This window comes from Mustela putorius, unplaced genomic scaffold (assembly GCF_011764305.1).
Source record: "Mustela putorius furo isolate JIRA1106 unplaced genomic scaffold, ASM1176430v1.1 tig00000785_pilon_pilon_pilon, whole genome shotgun sequence".
Lineage (NCBI taxonomy): Eukaryota > Metazoa > Chordata > Mammalia > Carnivora > Mustelidae > Mustela > Mustela putorius.
The window spans coordinates 11079754-11094957 of record NW_025421480.1 but is presented as its reverse complement, the minus strand read 5'-3'; the positions used below and the strand labels follow the sequence as shown (position 1 = coordinate 11094957).

The 15204-nt window shown below is 55.6% G+C and overlaps 1 protein-coding gene across 10 annotated transcripts in view; it reads left to right on the top strand.

Annotated features, from left to right (window-relative positions):
* PACC1 (proton activated chloride channel 1) overlaps positions 1-15204 on the top strand; it is a 163655-nt gene that overhangs the window by 91794 nt on the left and 56657 nt on the right. For 3 of the 10 annotated variants that reach the window (XM_045084700.1, XM_045084699.1, XM_045084705.1), the window contains one exon: positions 3757-3875. The exons of 2 other annotated variants lie outside the window; for them this stretch is intronic. The gene's annotated coding sequence lies outside the window, so the exon portion shown is untranslated. Of the gene's footprint in view, positions 1-3269; positions 3876-5528; positions 6464-11876; positions 12688-13039; positions 13200-13243; positions 13261-15204 lie in introns of those variants that run through there. 5 more of the 10 variants (XM_013058468.2, XM_013058469.2, XM_045084703.1 and 2 more) reach the window with 5 other exon arrangements.

The following is a 15204-nucleotide window of genomic DNA, read 5'->3' as shown; positions in this document are numbered from 1 at the left end:
TTGTTTGTTTTTAAAGATTTTATTTATTATTTGAGAGAGAGAGAGAGAGAGCGCGCACGAGCAAGCACAAGCAGGGAGATCCAGAGAGGGAGAGCAGACTCCTTGCTGAACAGGGAGCCCGAACCTGGGATCGTGACCTGAGCTGAAGGCAGATGCTTAACCAACTGAGACACCCAGGTGTCCCTCAAAATCCCCCTTTAGAAGACATGGGCTAAGAATGATAGAGATCTGGGTGGGGGGGTGGGGGTGACTCCAAGGGGCAGCCAGGGCTGAGAAGTGTTCATCACATCTACTGCTACTCTTTACCTCATGGAGTCCTCTCTGTGGGGTCAGCCAGGGCCTAGCAGGTTCATGTGGGATGTCAATCTCCCAGGCCACAAGCCATGGAGATATATCATATATAGATGCTCTTGCTTTTGTTGTTCCTTACAGCTGGTATCTTTAAGCAAGGTGTTTCCTCTCTGGTTTGCCACAGGCTCCACTAGTCCCCACTGCCTGATACCCTCGTACTCACTTCGACACATTTTTGACAAATTACGGTGTCACTGGAATTCCTGGTAACACTGGAGTTTGAGGCCCTGAAGATGTAAAGTAATTTAGTGTCAGCATTTCACCCGGAAAAAAAAAAAAAAATCATTCCTCCTAGACCAAAATGAGGACCCTGAGTCCCCATCAAGTAACAGTCACCAGGCACATCTGTAAAGCTAACTCTGAAGCAAACAACAACTTAGAAAATAACTTAGAAAAACCCACGTCAAAGGGAACTGGCTTCAGATTACCATTTGCTTCGGGTCATCTCTGTCACTGATGCCACACTCGCAGAAACCAAGCCCTCAGCTCATTGTCTCGCAGGCCTGGGGTCAGAGCTGGGGCTGTCACAAGGAAATACACATCAGCTGACACACCCACAGGTTGAAGGGCACATCAGTTCACATCCTTGGTCTTCCCAAGTTAGGGATCGTTGGGCCCAGAGTAAGAGTGGCCAGAGGCCATGAGTGGGAAGGAGTTTCCTTCTTGTTGTATATTTCTTGCTCACATTGTTCTTTCCCACAAGCATGAGCAACTTCTGTAACACAAAAATGTTCCCAAGGTGCCTGTGGGCAGGGCAGGCCTGGGTGCGTGTGCATCCTGGGACTCACTGTCCTCCTGACCCCTGGTTCTTTGTCACCTTGGGGACGAGGCAGGCCACAGCTTGCCCTGCTTCCCTTGGCCTGAAGGTAGGCAGGTTTGTTCAGTTGCTTGAAGGGTGGAAAAGGAAATTTGTGTCTTGGGGCTGATGCCAAAGGCCTCATGTTGTGCCTAACAGAAAAGCTCTGTTGTTCCTAAGGGCCCTGAAGCCATCTCGGGGTGCCTAGGGACACCCACTCCATTTTTTAACAAAACCTCCAAAAGCCCACATGGTACCAAGGATGGTGGGTATGGGCATGACCTCCCGAATGACCCCCTGCCCATCACTGAGCCAGTGACCCTCTGATTTTCGTAAAGCTCAACTCAGAAGCTCCAGTCCAGGAACTGCTCCAAATGCCCCAGGACAGCCCCGGCCCTGACTGCCACAGAGCCGTAGCAGTACCTTGCACAGGAACAGCAAAACTTGACCGTTTTCGAAGCACACGGAGCTCCTCGGTATAACCTGCAGGTGCGGGGGGAGGGTGCCACCTCCATCCCATGGATAAAGAAATTGAGTCATCTGCTTTGGGTCCCTGGGGCCCCATGATGTTGAGTGGTAGCCAGAACCGAAACCCATGTCTTTGGACTCCTCGGCAAGGTCTCTCTTCCTTCATCTGGGATCCCAGCACCCCCTACCCCAGTCCAAGGGCAGCGGAAGCACCCAGGCCCCATCTCTCTCCGCCGGCCTGATCTGATTCTCATCAGCACTTCCTACGCACGTGGCCCTGAGCTAGCCCTGGACCTGCCTTCTCTAGCTCACAGCAGCAGAGGGCTGGGGCTGCCGTCTGAGGTCACAGGGCCGCAGCCCCTGACTGGCGATGAGAGGCTCATTTGAGCAGAGGAGCGCTGTGGGCTTTCCATAAGCTGATGGTTTGCTAATCTTTGAGGCTATAGAAACCCGTTTTCTAAATGCAAGCAGACACGGCAGCCTGATAAAAACACAGGTTACTTGACTGACCGGAGGGTCAGGCTGGGCCCTGCCTCCTCCACTGGGCCACACAGCCCCTCACTCCCCAGTCCCTGGGGCCACCTGCAAAAACTCCCAGGTTCTCCTCATTACACCCATTTTAAAAGCCATCCCGGAGTGCTCCTGGTTGGGCTCTCCCTGCCTTGGAGGTGCCTTCCGTGTCCTCGGTCAGCAACCCCTCTGTGCCAGCCAGAATCCTGGAAAGCCCGCTTGGGGTGGCCTCCCTGTACACGCCAGGCTGAGGTGGGAGGGTGACAGAGAGGAAGGGGCGAGGGACAGCTCTGAGTCTTCTCCCCCGGAAATCCTGCTCTGGGCCCCAGGGTCCCTTCCCCTGGGACCTCAGGACAGTCGGTCAGAACCGTAGTCCAAGTATCCAGAGGGAAGAAGAGAAGGGATTCCTGCTCTTTGGGGAGAGACAGAGTGAGAAAGGAAGAGCCCAGAAGCTGTCCCTGCTCCCAGGAAGGCAGGTCACAGTCCTCAGCCGGGGCCAGACAGGGTCTAGAGGCATGCCGGATACTTGGCAGGCTGTACGCGGCACCTGGTGTGGGGGCGCAACCCCCCAGGACTTCCCAGAGGTGGTGGTGTCGGTCGAGGTGAGGGAGGCGTGCAGTGGGACCTGGGCAGCCAGCCAGAGGGGGCCCAGAGCAAAGGCATCAGTTTAGGGGAGGAACCAGCTTGTCCTCAGCCCCTGGTGTATAGCAAATGTTAAAAAATGATGTTTGAATGAGAAGGAGGAAGGAGGAGAGGGCAGGAACGGACCCATTTAGTTAATTCTCGACGTTGAGGGAGGAAAAGAAATAAGGCAGTCATCAATTAGGTTTTTTTTGTCTTTTTTTTTTTTTTAACTGAATAAATTGTTTAAAGCTTGTAAACATGAAACCACTTAAAAAGAGACAGTGATGGGGCACCGGGGTGGCTGCCAGTTAAGCATCTGACTCTTGGTTTCAGCTCAGGTCATGATCTCAGGGTCGTGAGATCGAACCCCGTGTCTGGGCTCTGTGCTCAGCACCGAGTCTGCTTGAAAATTCTCCCTCTCCCTCTGCCTCTCCCCCTGCTTGTGTGCGCGCTCTCTCTCTCTCTCTCTCTCTCTCTCTCTCTGTCACTTTCTCTCATTAATTAATCTTAAAGGAAAAAAAGAAGATTTCTGGCGATAGGAGTTCAAGGAGCGTGCTGTCCTGTGTCACGGTTCCCCACAGGCTCTCGACCCCAGTCATCCTCTGCAATAACCGGGGCAGGGGCCCCCCAGAAGGGCCACCTCCCTTCCTGCGCACAGCGCTGGGAGCCCAGTGAATGAGAGTAGAAGGCGGGCAGGAGGCCAAGTTCCCTGCCTGGGCTGGGCTCAGGGAAGGCGGGCACTGCTGCTAAGGCCAGGCGTGCAAAGCCTGGGAATCTCAGATTCCCCTTCCCCAGCTCAGCTCTAGAGCCTTCTGACCCTCACACCTCATCCCTCCTCAATGCCGGGAAAGCCCTCATCCCCCTCGGAGCAGGCATCGGCCATCCGTCCCTTGAGGCCACTCCCCAGCACTCCCTGACCAGGATCCAAGTCCTCCTCAGAGCCCGGGCCTCAGAGCTTCCTGAACAAGATCTAACTGTGAACTCTGTTTAACCTGCTTGGGGAACAGGCTGGGTCAGGCCTCCACCCTTTTCTGTCTGGCGGCAAGCGAGGAGTCGGGTCAAACCAGGGGTGTTCCGAAGCCTGAGAAGGCCGTGGTGTGCCTTGCGGAAGAAATCTGAGTAGAAGGTAAGCCGCGTTCTCGCAGACCGCAAGGTGGTGTGTGTATTGGTGGCCGCGTCTTCAGGGGAGAATCAGCCATAGAGCTGCTCTGCCTGGGCTCCCCCGGACCTAGCATGTCAGGATTTCCTGGCATCTGTGTTTTGGAAGCCCTGGAGGTGACTCTGCCGCGGGTTCTGGGGAGGGAGTCACTGCTGTGATACCTCAAGACACCATGTTAGACCCACTGGGTTTGGACCGTCGGGGAGGCCATCTTGAAACGGCCTCTGTCCAGCTGGGGGGTGATGTGTAGCACGACATGGGGAGGGGAACATGGGACTGACCAGGTATTAGGGCTCTGAAGCCCTGTGTGACCTCAGGCAAATCCTCTGATGTCCAGGGACTCAGGTTCCCCACCCATAACATGAAGATAATAACACTGACACATAGAAGGATTTGCTATGAGATTCAGACATGTCTTGTGAGTTAGGACACCAGGAGTCCACAGGTGTCTTTAAAGAAAGCATTTATCCCGAGAGAAAGGGCAGATGGTCTTAGCCAAGGGTGACGAGCACATTCTTGGGGAGGGAAAGGAGGAAGGAAAACTCGGGGAACCACTTGCTGGTAGTCACTCAGGTCAGCTTCTAGCCTGGCCCCTAAGGACTTGTACCTGAGGGGACGACAGGGCAGGCTGATTGCCTGAGAACCTTGGTGAGACCCAGGGAGTCCAAGGCCACCAGCGTCAGACCTGATATGGCCCCGGGCAGAGGCAGGACATCTCCCCTCTGGGGTGGCTCAATGGGTTAAAGCTTCTGCCTTCGGCTCGGGTCATGATCCCAGGGTCCTGGGATTGAGCCCCGAATCAGGCTTTCTGTTCAGCGGGGAGCCTGCTTCCTCCTCTCTCTGCCTGCATCTCTGCCTACTTGTGATCTCAGTCTGTAAAATATATAAATAAAATCTTTAAAAAAAAATCTTAAAAAAAAAATCTTAAAAAAAAATCTTAAATAAATAAAAAAGGAAGGGTGCCGGGCACCATGGCTGCCTGGCTCAGCCTGTGGGAGCCAGTACCCACATGGGCAGTGCCCCATCTACCCCAATGCTCCTTCCATCCCCTGAGGTAGCACCTTCCTGAGCTTTGGGGACACTGAGGGCAGTTGTTGCAAATGTCACCTCAGAAAGTTGGAGCTGGAAGGGAAGGACCAGCTCCTGAGCTCAGAGGCCCTACACAGGGGCTGAGGGAGACACAAAGCCCGAGAAAGACTGTTAATTCCTGTTCATGTGACCATTTTTTGTTTATTCCAGACTTGTGTTGCAAGGGAGATGGGGTCCCAGATGTTTGAGAATCAACAGAGCTGGTAGCTATGAAAGGTTTTTTTTTTTTTTTAAGATTTTATTTATTTATTTGACAGACAGAGATCACAAGTAGGCAGAGAGGCAGGCAGAGAGAGAGGAGGAAGCAGGCTCCCTGCTGAGCAGAGAGCCCGATGCGGGGCTCGATCCCAGGACCCTGAGATCATGACCTGAGCCGAAAGCAGAGGCTTTAACCCACTGAGCCACCCAGGTGCCCCATGAAAGATTTTTAAGAGGGGTACCTGGCTCAGTTGGTTAAGGTCTGCCTGGGGCTCAGGTCATGATCTCAGGGTCCTGGGAACAGTCCTCCATCGGCTCCTTGCTCAGTGGTGAGTCTGCTTCTCCCTCTGCCTCTGCCCCTCCCCCTGATTGTGCTCTGTGTCTGTCAAATAAATGAATAAAGTCTCCTGCCATCTATCTCCCAACTCTGCCCAGCTTCCCGCCCTCCCCACCAAGCTCTGCTCACATTGGCCACCTCGCTCGAGAGCTCTCACCTGGGTGTCCTCGGCTAGCTCAGTGTCTACGATCCGCTGGACTTTCCTACACAGGACTTGCATGGTTCTCCTTTCCAGGCCATGGTTGCTGTCTGGCCAGCCCTGTGGGGCTGCTGCTGGGGCGGGTGGCTACGGGGCTGTGCCTTAGTTGTGCCGTGGGTCTTCCAGAGACCTCTGCTCTGGCCTGGCCTTGAGGCAGGGCCAGACTGCACTCACAGAGAGACATCCAGAACAACCACCCCTTCCCCAAACCCTCCCAGGGGCACTGCGAGCCATAGAGGAGCCCATGGTCTCATCTCCCGGGTGCGCTGTGTAGCCGGGCCAGGCTGGGGTAAGGGGCAGCTCAGCAAGGAGGCAGGGGTGGGGTGAGGTGGGCCAGACACACCTGGACTTGAGATGGCACTTGTCCCCTTTCTCCTCACTGTCCCTTCTCCCGGAGAGGCAGAAGCCTGCCCGGGGGAAGCGGAGGTCTCCCTTTGTTCCCAGGGGCCACCAGCTACTGACCACCTGCAGGGTTCACGAAACTGGCTCTGCCCTTCTTCCCTGAGTCCGCTCTGGCACAAAAGGCCCCCAGAGGCCAGAAAATGGCTCGGGTCACCTGACACCAATGGCAGAGAATGCCAAAAATGCGTCATAGAGGTGGCAACTGCGGGAAGCTCCCTGCCTGGGTGGAGACGGAGGCATCAGACTGGGGACACGTGCCCGCCGGTGTTGACGTCTCTGGGGTGCTGCTGGGCTGAAGAAATACTTCCGGAGCCTCCAGAGGAACCAGAGGTAAACAGGGAGCCAGGGAGCGGCAGGTGCCCCCCAGCTTTCCAGCGCCCTCTATTTGTGGGCGTGCCCTAGTGAACTCTTTCCTGCTTGCAAGTTCTCTCATCTGAACTTGGAGCCTAAATACATTTCCAGAGCCAGATTAACAGGAGGGGGAAGATAGACTGCGGCTGCTATTTTTAGCAGGGTTTCAATGAGGGGGGGTGGTGGGAGTGAGGGCTCAGAGATGGTTCATCGGTAAGTGAGGTCATTACAAACCTAGTAGTCCCAGTTCCCTTCTCTTGACCATGTCACAGGTGACTGAAGTCCAGTCAATTATCAGATTAGAATTAGTTCTGCCACATGATAGAGTTTTTCTTCCTAGGTTGATAAATGCACATTAATTTGATTATTAGCTATGACGGATAGTGTTTGTAACAACCACTGTTCTGTAGGCTTAGGATCTGGACAAACAGGAACTTCAGTATGTTTACTGTTGCTCTTACTTGAAAAAAAAAAAGAAAAAGCACAAATTAAAGTCATAGATCCATTTCCATATTGTTCACTCAATATGGAATATAGTCCCTTACATAGGTGAAGAACCACCTCTCATAGTAGATTACGGAGTCATTTGTAGGAGTATGCATGTAGTGAAGAAAATGGGTATAAGACCTCTGAGAAGTACTTGAGTATCTGTTTTTTTAATACACTCTTATTTTTCTACTTGGTTTTATTGTTCATCATAGCAGAAAATGAAAACTGTTCTTTGAATTGTTTTTTTTATCTGATGTAATAATGAAAGCCAAAGTACTCATATTTCTTAAGAAAGCCCTAAAGGTGCTCTTGAAATTCGCATGGAGGGATTTGCTCTGAGATTTGCTCTGAGATTCGGATTGCTAACAGGCGGCCGCTGGCAAAGCCATGCGTGGTCCGCCCAGTGTCAGCTCCGGCACCACGGTAGGGGGGAATGAGAAGATCAGCACAGCCGTGAGCTTGAGCTGGAGTGTGTTCTCGTGCAAGTGTGTGTGTGTGTGTGTGTGTGTGCGTGCGCATGCACGCGCGCACGCAGTGGGGGGGTGGGTGGCGGACACAGACCCCAAGCTCCTTCCCTGCAGACTGGAGTGTGAGTGCCTGTCAGAGCTGACTTCCGCTCTTCGTGTCACAGCGGAGTTCAAGGCTCCGACTGCCTGGGACCTCTCTGATTTCTGAATTGGCGGGTCCTGGGCCCCATTACCTCCCCATCCCCAAGACAGCCCCTGCTTTGAGATCTTCTCTCAAAAAGAAGCTCAAAATTCTCCATCCCTGGAGGGACATCCGGTGATCCAGCAGAGGGAAGGTTACAATGCCTGCTCCCCTGTCCAGCGGGAGGATCCCAGGAACTCGGAGAGAAGCAGGCTCTGTGCCTGAGCACGGGGAAGTCCTTTTCCAACGGAAGGTATAAGCTAAAAACGCAGTTCTGGTCTCCATTAAATGTCACCTCTTCGGGCAGATTCTCCCAGCCCGTGCTGCCTAATTAGGGCCCCTGCCACCCTGTTGCTCCCCAACCCCTGTGTTGTCATTCCTGTCAGCCCGTATCATGGCGTGTGATTCTGCTTTTTAGAATCGTGTGTTTATCACCTGTCTCCTCCTGATAGCAGACTCCCAAGGGCAGGGCCATGCTGGCTTCCTTCACCACCACGGCCTCAGGACCTAACCCAGTGCCAGGCACACAGTAGGTCTCAATAAGAGTTTGCCAAATGCACCAATTTAAAAATATAAAATGTTCTAAAAGCGGGGGGTGCGGCGCCTGGGTGGCTCAGAGGGTTAAACACCCGACTTCGGCTCAGGTCATGATCTCAGGGTTTTGAGATTGAGCCCCATGTCTGGTTCCACGCTCAGCCGGCGTCTGCTTGGGATTCCCTCTTGCTCGCCCTCTGCCCCTCTCCCCACTGCTGGCTTGCTGTACCCCCCCCAAAAAAAGTGGTTCTCCATGAGTTGTAAAACATCGTGGGTCTATGAATTTGTGGGATATGTGGCACAGCACGGAGGAGAGTGTTGTAGAAGGCAGATGCTCTCCGCTTCCAGGTGGATGGGCTCGCAGGCAGGACAGGAGGGTCTCTCTGCCCTCGGGGTGGTTTCCGCTGTGCCTGTGCTCTGCTGTACACCTGTGGGGATCAGGGCCCAACCCTTCCTCCTCATACCTTCACCTCCCGAACCCCCGATGGCCCTGGGCTCAGTGAAGCCTAGAGCTGGGGGGCCCATCGATTCTGAAGGTGACTCCACATCACCGCCACCCGGGGAACATCTGAAAGCAGCGCTCTGTGGATCCTGCCTCTGGTTTCTGATTCTTTTAGGTCCATAATTCAGTGGAGCATAGCTGGTCTCCAGAACCGTAAGCCCGAGTCCTGACTGCCATGCATTGTGAGCTTTTTTTTTTTTTTAAAAAAAGATTTTATTTATTTGACAGACAAATCACAAGTAGGTAGAGAGGCAGGCACAGAGAGAGGAGGAAGCAGACTCCCTGCCAAGCAGAGAGCCCAGTGTGGGGCTTGATCCCAGGACCCTGGGATCATGACCTGAGCTGAAGGCAGAGGCATTAACCCACTGAGCCACCCAGGCGCCCCCACATTGTGAGCTTCCTTAACCTCTCCATGTCTTGATTTCTTCCCCTCTAACATGGAAATAATAGCCCCAACCTCAGAGGTGTGTTGTGAGGACCAGCGTACCTAAAGCTCCTGTTGCAATGGCTGGTTCAGTAAATACTGAATCAACACCGTGATTATTTTCTCGCTGTGAGTTAGCGGCTGACGTGGGGCGAGCACCCAAGCCTCCTGACCCTGGACCCAGTGTTCTTTCCAACACGTCACGCTGAATGTGCACACAGCATTCCCTCTGAGGCCAGACTCGTCACGGAGAACAGAGCCACTGTCCTGAGACCCTTGGGTCCAACCCAATGGAAAAGAGACCCGCACCTGAGAGCAAGGCGCCAGTCTGACCGCTGGAGAGCAGATAGCTGCAGATCACAGGAGTTCAGCCTTGCAGCTCTCGGGCCCTTTGAGAAGCCCTCTGGCTGCTCCTATTAGCATTTCATTATGGAAATATTGGGAACCAAAAATAGAAGCTCTTGAGAGCTTAATCCTTTGGGCTTTACAGAACAGCTGCTGGAGAGTTCCACGAATCAACCACCAGGAGGCACTGTCGTCCCATGCAAGTGGTCACTGTGGGTCGAAGTTTCCATGAAAATCCCAATGTCCCTCCGCAGCCTCATGCACCCACCTTGTCACACCCAGGACCCTGTGGCTGGGGTCCCCGCAGGTCAGCAGCTGCTGGGGTCAGGGAAACTTCTTTGCAGCTCAGTCCACCGCTCTCCTTGGAAACCCTTAAGAGCAAGGACAATCCTTGCATTTATTTTGCTGTCTTCGTACCGTACCCCAGCCCCAAGACCTGGCCTAGTGCTGTGCACGTAGTGGGCATAAAGTCCACAGACGCTTGGTGGGGGAATGGATATGTGAAATCTGGTGAAATTAATACGCTGTGGAAAAGAGACTGCCTGAGCTTTAAGGGGATGATGAGACAGGATGTGGTGGTGCGGACCAGAGAGAGGATTATGGCTGACGGTTAAGGGGAAGGTCATGACTAAATGAGAAAGAGAGGCTGAGTGGGCTCAGGCAGGAGGGAAACAGATGTGTTTCTGGGGTCTAGCTGGCAAGAAGCTGCTCAGTGGGGAGGTCAAACCCTTACCTGGGAGCCCTGAGCAGTGGCACCAGGAATGTGGAGACGTGAGCCCCAGCGGCCCACAGCCATGGCTCAGCTGCCCTCCATGTGGGCATCGCTGGTCCCAAGGCCCTTCTTAGCCTCTCCCGTCTCTGGGGTGGTTGTGGCTGCCTCCTCAGCTGTGAGCTCCCGCAGGTGGACCCAGGCCCCACCGCCTCCCTTGGGGAGATACCAGCAAGTGCCACGCTTGCCAGGCCACTGACAGGCAGGGGACTCAGGCAAGAGGCCTGCTGCCCCATGAAGTAGTGGGGTGAGTGGGCGGAGGAGGCAGGGGCAGCCGCGAGGGGCAAGTTCAGGAATGGGCTGGGCTGAGTGGGGGTGACACAGCCAGGAGGGTGCAGCAAGGTCACTGTCCCAGGACGAGGGGGTGAGTGGGGGAGGCAAAGGCTGGCTCTTGGGAAGAGAGCAGGCCAGGCCAGGCCAGCGCCCAGTAGGGCCACATCCACCACCTGCCCCCTGGAAACCTTGGGCTTCCCTTTGCGGACGCCTCAGCAGCTCACTCCGAGTCCTGCCTCGCCCTTTCCTCTCTCAGCTGCTGGTTCTCCCTCTGGGGGCTTCGGCTAGAGCCCAGCGGCCTGCAGAGGGTCAGCAGCTCCTTCTGGCCTCACCCTTCAGCCATACTCTTCTGTTTTCCTCTCCTGGCACCCTCGGCAGCTCCTGCCCCCTGAATCCCAAACCCCAGGGCCTCTGGAACCTCAGCCCACATAGCCCCAAGCCCTACACTCATCCTGGAGGGGAGCTCGGTGGCGACAGGAGCAGGGCTCAGGCGGGGCTGAGATTGCGCCATGGGGGAGGCCCGGCAAGAACAAGGCCGCGGGCCTGGCTGGAGAGGGGCCAGCAGGGCCGAGAGCCAGGGAGCCCAAGACTTGGGCAGAGACCCAGATGCTCCGGGTGAGGCCTGGGACAGCTTGGCACAATGGCCACACCTGAAATGAGGCCTCTGGCAGCAAGACTGAGTCTCCTGCTGGTGACCTCATCTGCATAAGGCCGGGCAGCCAGAGGAGGACTCACTGACCCCACCGGGAGGGGACAGAGGCACAACACAGGGACTGCCAGGGATGCATATGATATGGGCAGGTGGGCAACTCCCCTAGCCCATTTTTTCCCTTTGGGCTTCAGAACAGGTGGTCCCCAGGAAGCCAAGAGGGGAGGAGAGGCAGCTTGGATGGCCCCCTGCCCGGCCCAGACAGGAGAGCTACCAGTCGGAGCAGGCTTCCTTTTCCTCCCGGCCTCCAAGCTTTCCAAGACTGTCCGTGCCGGTTACCATCTGCCGTGGTGGTTGCCAGGGGAACCACTGACTATTTTTGTATGTTGCCCACATGACAGGGCCTTGGAAAGGCTCAGGCATGGTTGGTCCAGGAGGAGGTGATGCCCAGTGGGCTCTGCTGGAGACCTTGGTCAGGGGTGGGCATTGTGGTGCTGGCCCAGGATGGGGCCCAGAATTCGGACCTACATCCCCGAGTGAAGGGTGAGGGGGGTCACCGAGGCGAGGGGTACCCCACGTGTGGGAGAACCAGTGCATTCTCTCACTCACCTATCAAGCAGAAGGTGCTGGGCTTTCATTGCACTAGGTGGTGGTGAGACAGCTGAGAACAGGGCTGGTGGCAAGAATGACGAATGAAAACACTGTCGTGGGGCAGCAGAATCGGTGCTGATGCGGGCGCCATCTTGGCAGGGAGGGGTCCGGGAAAGCTTCCTTGATGAGATGGTATCTAAGCCAGGACAAGGTATTGTAGGTGACGTAAGCAAGAGGGAAGTGACAGAGTAGGCAGTTAGTTGGAAGAGCCTTCCAGGCAGAGGGAACAGCATGTGCGAGTAAGGCATCCTCTGGAATGGAAGTCACCTAACTTCTAGAGTGTGAGGCAGGGCCCAACCCCAGGGGAAGTGAATGGTCGGCAGGCACCCAAACCATCGGGTGTGGTGGGGAGCTGCACCACAGGGGGCACACCCCAGGCACACCTGATATTAGGCCTCGGGCAGCAAGACAGCGGTCCAGGCAGTACTCTTGGGGGAGGTGGGCAGATGTTTCTCCACGGCCCTTGGGACTCTGGGAGAATCTCTAGGGCATCTGAGACACCAAAGAGCCTGAACTGCGGGAGGGAGATATCATCAGCAGAACTGGGTTACTGTTCAAAGTTCTGGGCTGAGTGGCAAGTATCTGGGGAGGGGACGAGAATGGGCTGAAGCTGGGCACCCTGATTTCTCCCAGCCAGCCCATCGCCCAGACCCTGGACGCATAACTGACAATTTCTTCTCATGTCGGTCTGTGAACCTGCTGGGAAGTCTGAGAAGCATTCAGTCCCGAGTCGAATGGGAGGGGAAGAGGAAAGAGGAAGTGGCACCCGGCAGGTGTTAGCAATCTGCTCGGGGCATTACGACATGGCACATCCGGTGCTAGCACCAGCCTCGTGAAGTGGGAGTTTCGGCTCTCATTTTAAACATTAGGAAACTGAGGCTCTGGGAAGCTAAACAACTCACCTGGGACTCTAGAGGCGGTAAGAGATGAAATGGGGACTCGTACCCGTCAGTCTGACCCTGAACCCTGTCTCTCCCCACGAGACGAAAGCAATGGACTGCACACCTGCCACGTGCCGGGCAATCAAGCTAAACACAGGAAACCTGAAAACAAGAGTATTTCCTTTTGTAAGAATCTCGTGAGATCAGGAGCAAGGGGCCTGTGGCAGGTCATATTTTCCCAAATAGGCCTGGTGTGCCTTGACCCTGGGCGGGCTCTGTGGCTGCCATGAGGTGTGGAGGTGACATTGTCTGACGCTAGAGGTCGGGTCACAAAAGGAGGGACAGCCCAGTTGCGTGCGAAGTGATGCGGGGAGAGGAATGGAACTTCCGGCCCAGGACCGGCTCCACCCCCGGGAAATGTGAGCGAGCCCCGCTTCTTCGTTCAGGCGGAGGCCCCAGACAGCCAGGACGGACCCACATCCCCAACGGCGCCCTCCCAGAGTCACTGGCCACTGCACCTCCGAGCACAAGGAGGAGCCATTGCACACCAGTAAGTTCTGGGGGTCATTACTTACACAGCTGTGGTCGCAGGAAGGAGACTTAGGAAACTGGTAAGTGTGCACAGGTGTGAGGTGCTACTAGTAAACCCGGGTTTGGCCTAAGGCGATCCATTGGTGTCTGAGGAAGTCAATTGTGTCTTACCCGCTTGTGCCGCTGCTGGCTAGGGGCTGGAGCGCAGGGACAGACATTTGGGAAGTGATCCTTGGGCTGAGGCCCAGGGGACTGAGGGGAGTAACACAGGTCCAGGGCGTTACTGAGCGGATCACCTCTGTGTGCAGCTGGGGCTCAGTCCCACCTGAGACCCTCTCAAGAGCCCAAAGAACGAGCCTCAGTGCGGGGAGGCCTCTGCAGACTTCAGCCCCTGTTGGTGGAGGAGTGTTCCGGGGGGCCGGGACGTTAGCTCCTTGCCCTTGCCGGCTGGAGTGCCCTAGAATGGCTTTGACGGCTCGCTTGGCAGAGAAGCCCAGGGGAAAGTGGCTGAACTTGGCACTGAGAGATACCACCACATGTGGGGGGCCGACAGGCTGCGAATGGGGCATCAGAGGTGACCAACACATCGTGGTCATTCTTAAGGCCGTGCTTATGTGGCATGTCCTGGGTGCACGTCTGCAGGGCCAACCCCTGCCTTGCCAGATTCCCTGCCACCCTAAGGCAGCCTGCCTGCCCTTCCTGGAGAAGCCTGTGCAGCCTTTGTGCCCTCAAGCTGCCCTCCTTCAGAGTCAGGCCCTATAGGTGGTCTCTAGGAATCACAGCGATCCGTGGAGTGGGCCCAGGGACAGGGCCCTCTGTGCCTGGTGGAGACTGGGTTCTAGGCATGGATTTCCAGCTTCGGCCTGTTGCAGAAGCACCTCGGGAATGGACAGTGCCCCCAGCAGGCCATGGTTTTTGGAGACTGGGGCTTTGAGAAGCAGCCTTTTGAAGGAAGCCAATGCGGAGGGGGAGGTCGCTATATTCAGACCCTCGCTTTTCCCCTAGAAGCTAATGATGGAGTAGATGGTAGATGTGTCGAGAAGGACCGAGGGGTCTGAGTCTGGAGGCCTTCCTGTCCGGGGTCCCAGCTTGACCGATGCCCTCTGCATGAGCTCACCTCTAAGACCTGGGCTGCTGGTCAGCTCCAGCACTCACCCTTCTGGAACGTTCAGTGCCTGGTGGTCTTATTTTCTAAACGGAGAACAGGGCTCCTCGCTTCAGGGCCCCGTTTTCTGCCTCTAAGCCCCTTCTCTGTTACGTAAGGGAGCTGGCTTGTGCCACCTGCCTGGGAAGAAGGTCTGTGTGGCGGCAGGGCGGGAACTGAGCAGCACCCCGGGGTACAAGGGAACATGAAGCAGAGGGAGCTCTGTGGCCCCCGAGAGAGGCCACGGACGAGCTGCTCCTCCTGGAAGGAACTTAGACTTAGGAAAGGAGCTAACCAATCCCATCAGTATCAACGACACTCTGCTGTGAGGGCACCTACTGTAGACTGGGCGTGGAGCATCCCCTCTGAGAGACTGAACTTGAACTTATGTGGGGCCTGGTTAAGAGCACAACCCCTGTCCACTCTCCCATTGCCTTTCCTTCAGCCTCCTCTTCTCCTGGGTGAGGAATCATAGCTCCTCTCTTCCTTCCTCATCCCAAGCTGGCACAGGCCTCCCAGGATGTCTGGAGTCTCTCCGCTGGTTGGAGGCCTGGCCTCAGCGGTTGGCGCAGTTTGGTCCCCCAGCTTTGCTCCTGACTGCGGGGTTTCCTGCGGTGCAGGGTTTTCAGTGCCAACGCTGGCAAGTCCAGCAAGGTTGGCCATGTCAGTGAGGGTCTGTGCTGGGCCGTCAAGGTTCTCCTGTTTGGGGTAGACAGGCTCATAAGGAGGCAGTTATAGCCAAGCAGGTGAGTGCTAAGCTATAAGGAATCCCGGAGGTGGGTCGGAACAGAGTCTTGTAAGGATAGAAGCCTTGAAAGCAAAGAAAACATGACAAGCCAGTGTGGGAGCAGGGGAGCAGGGGTAGATGGGGCAGTGGGCT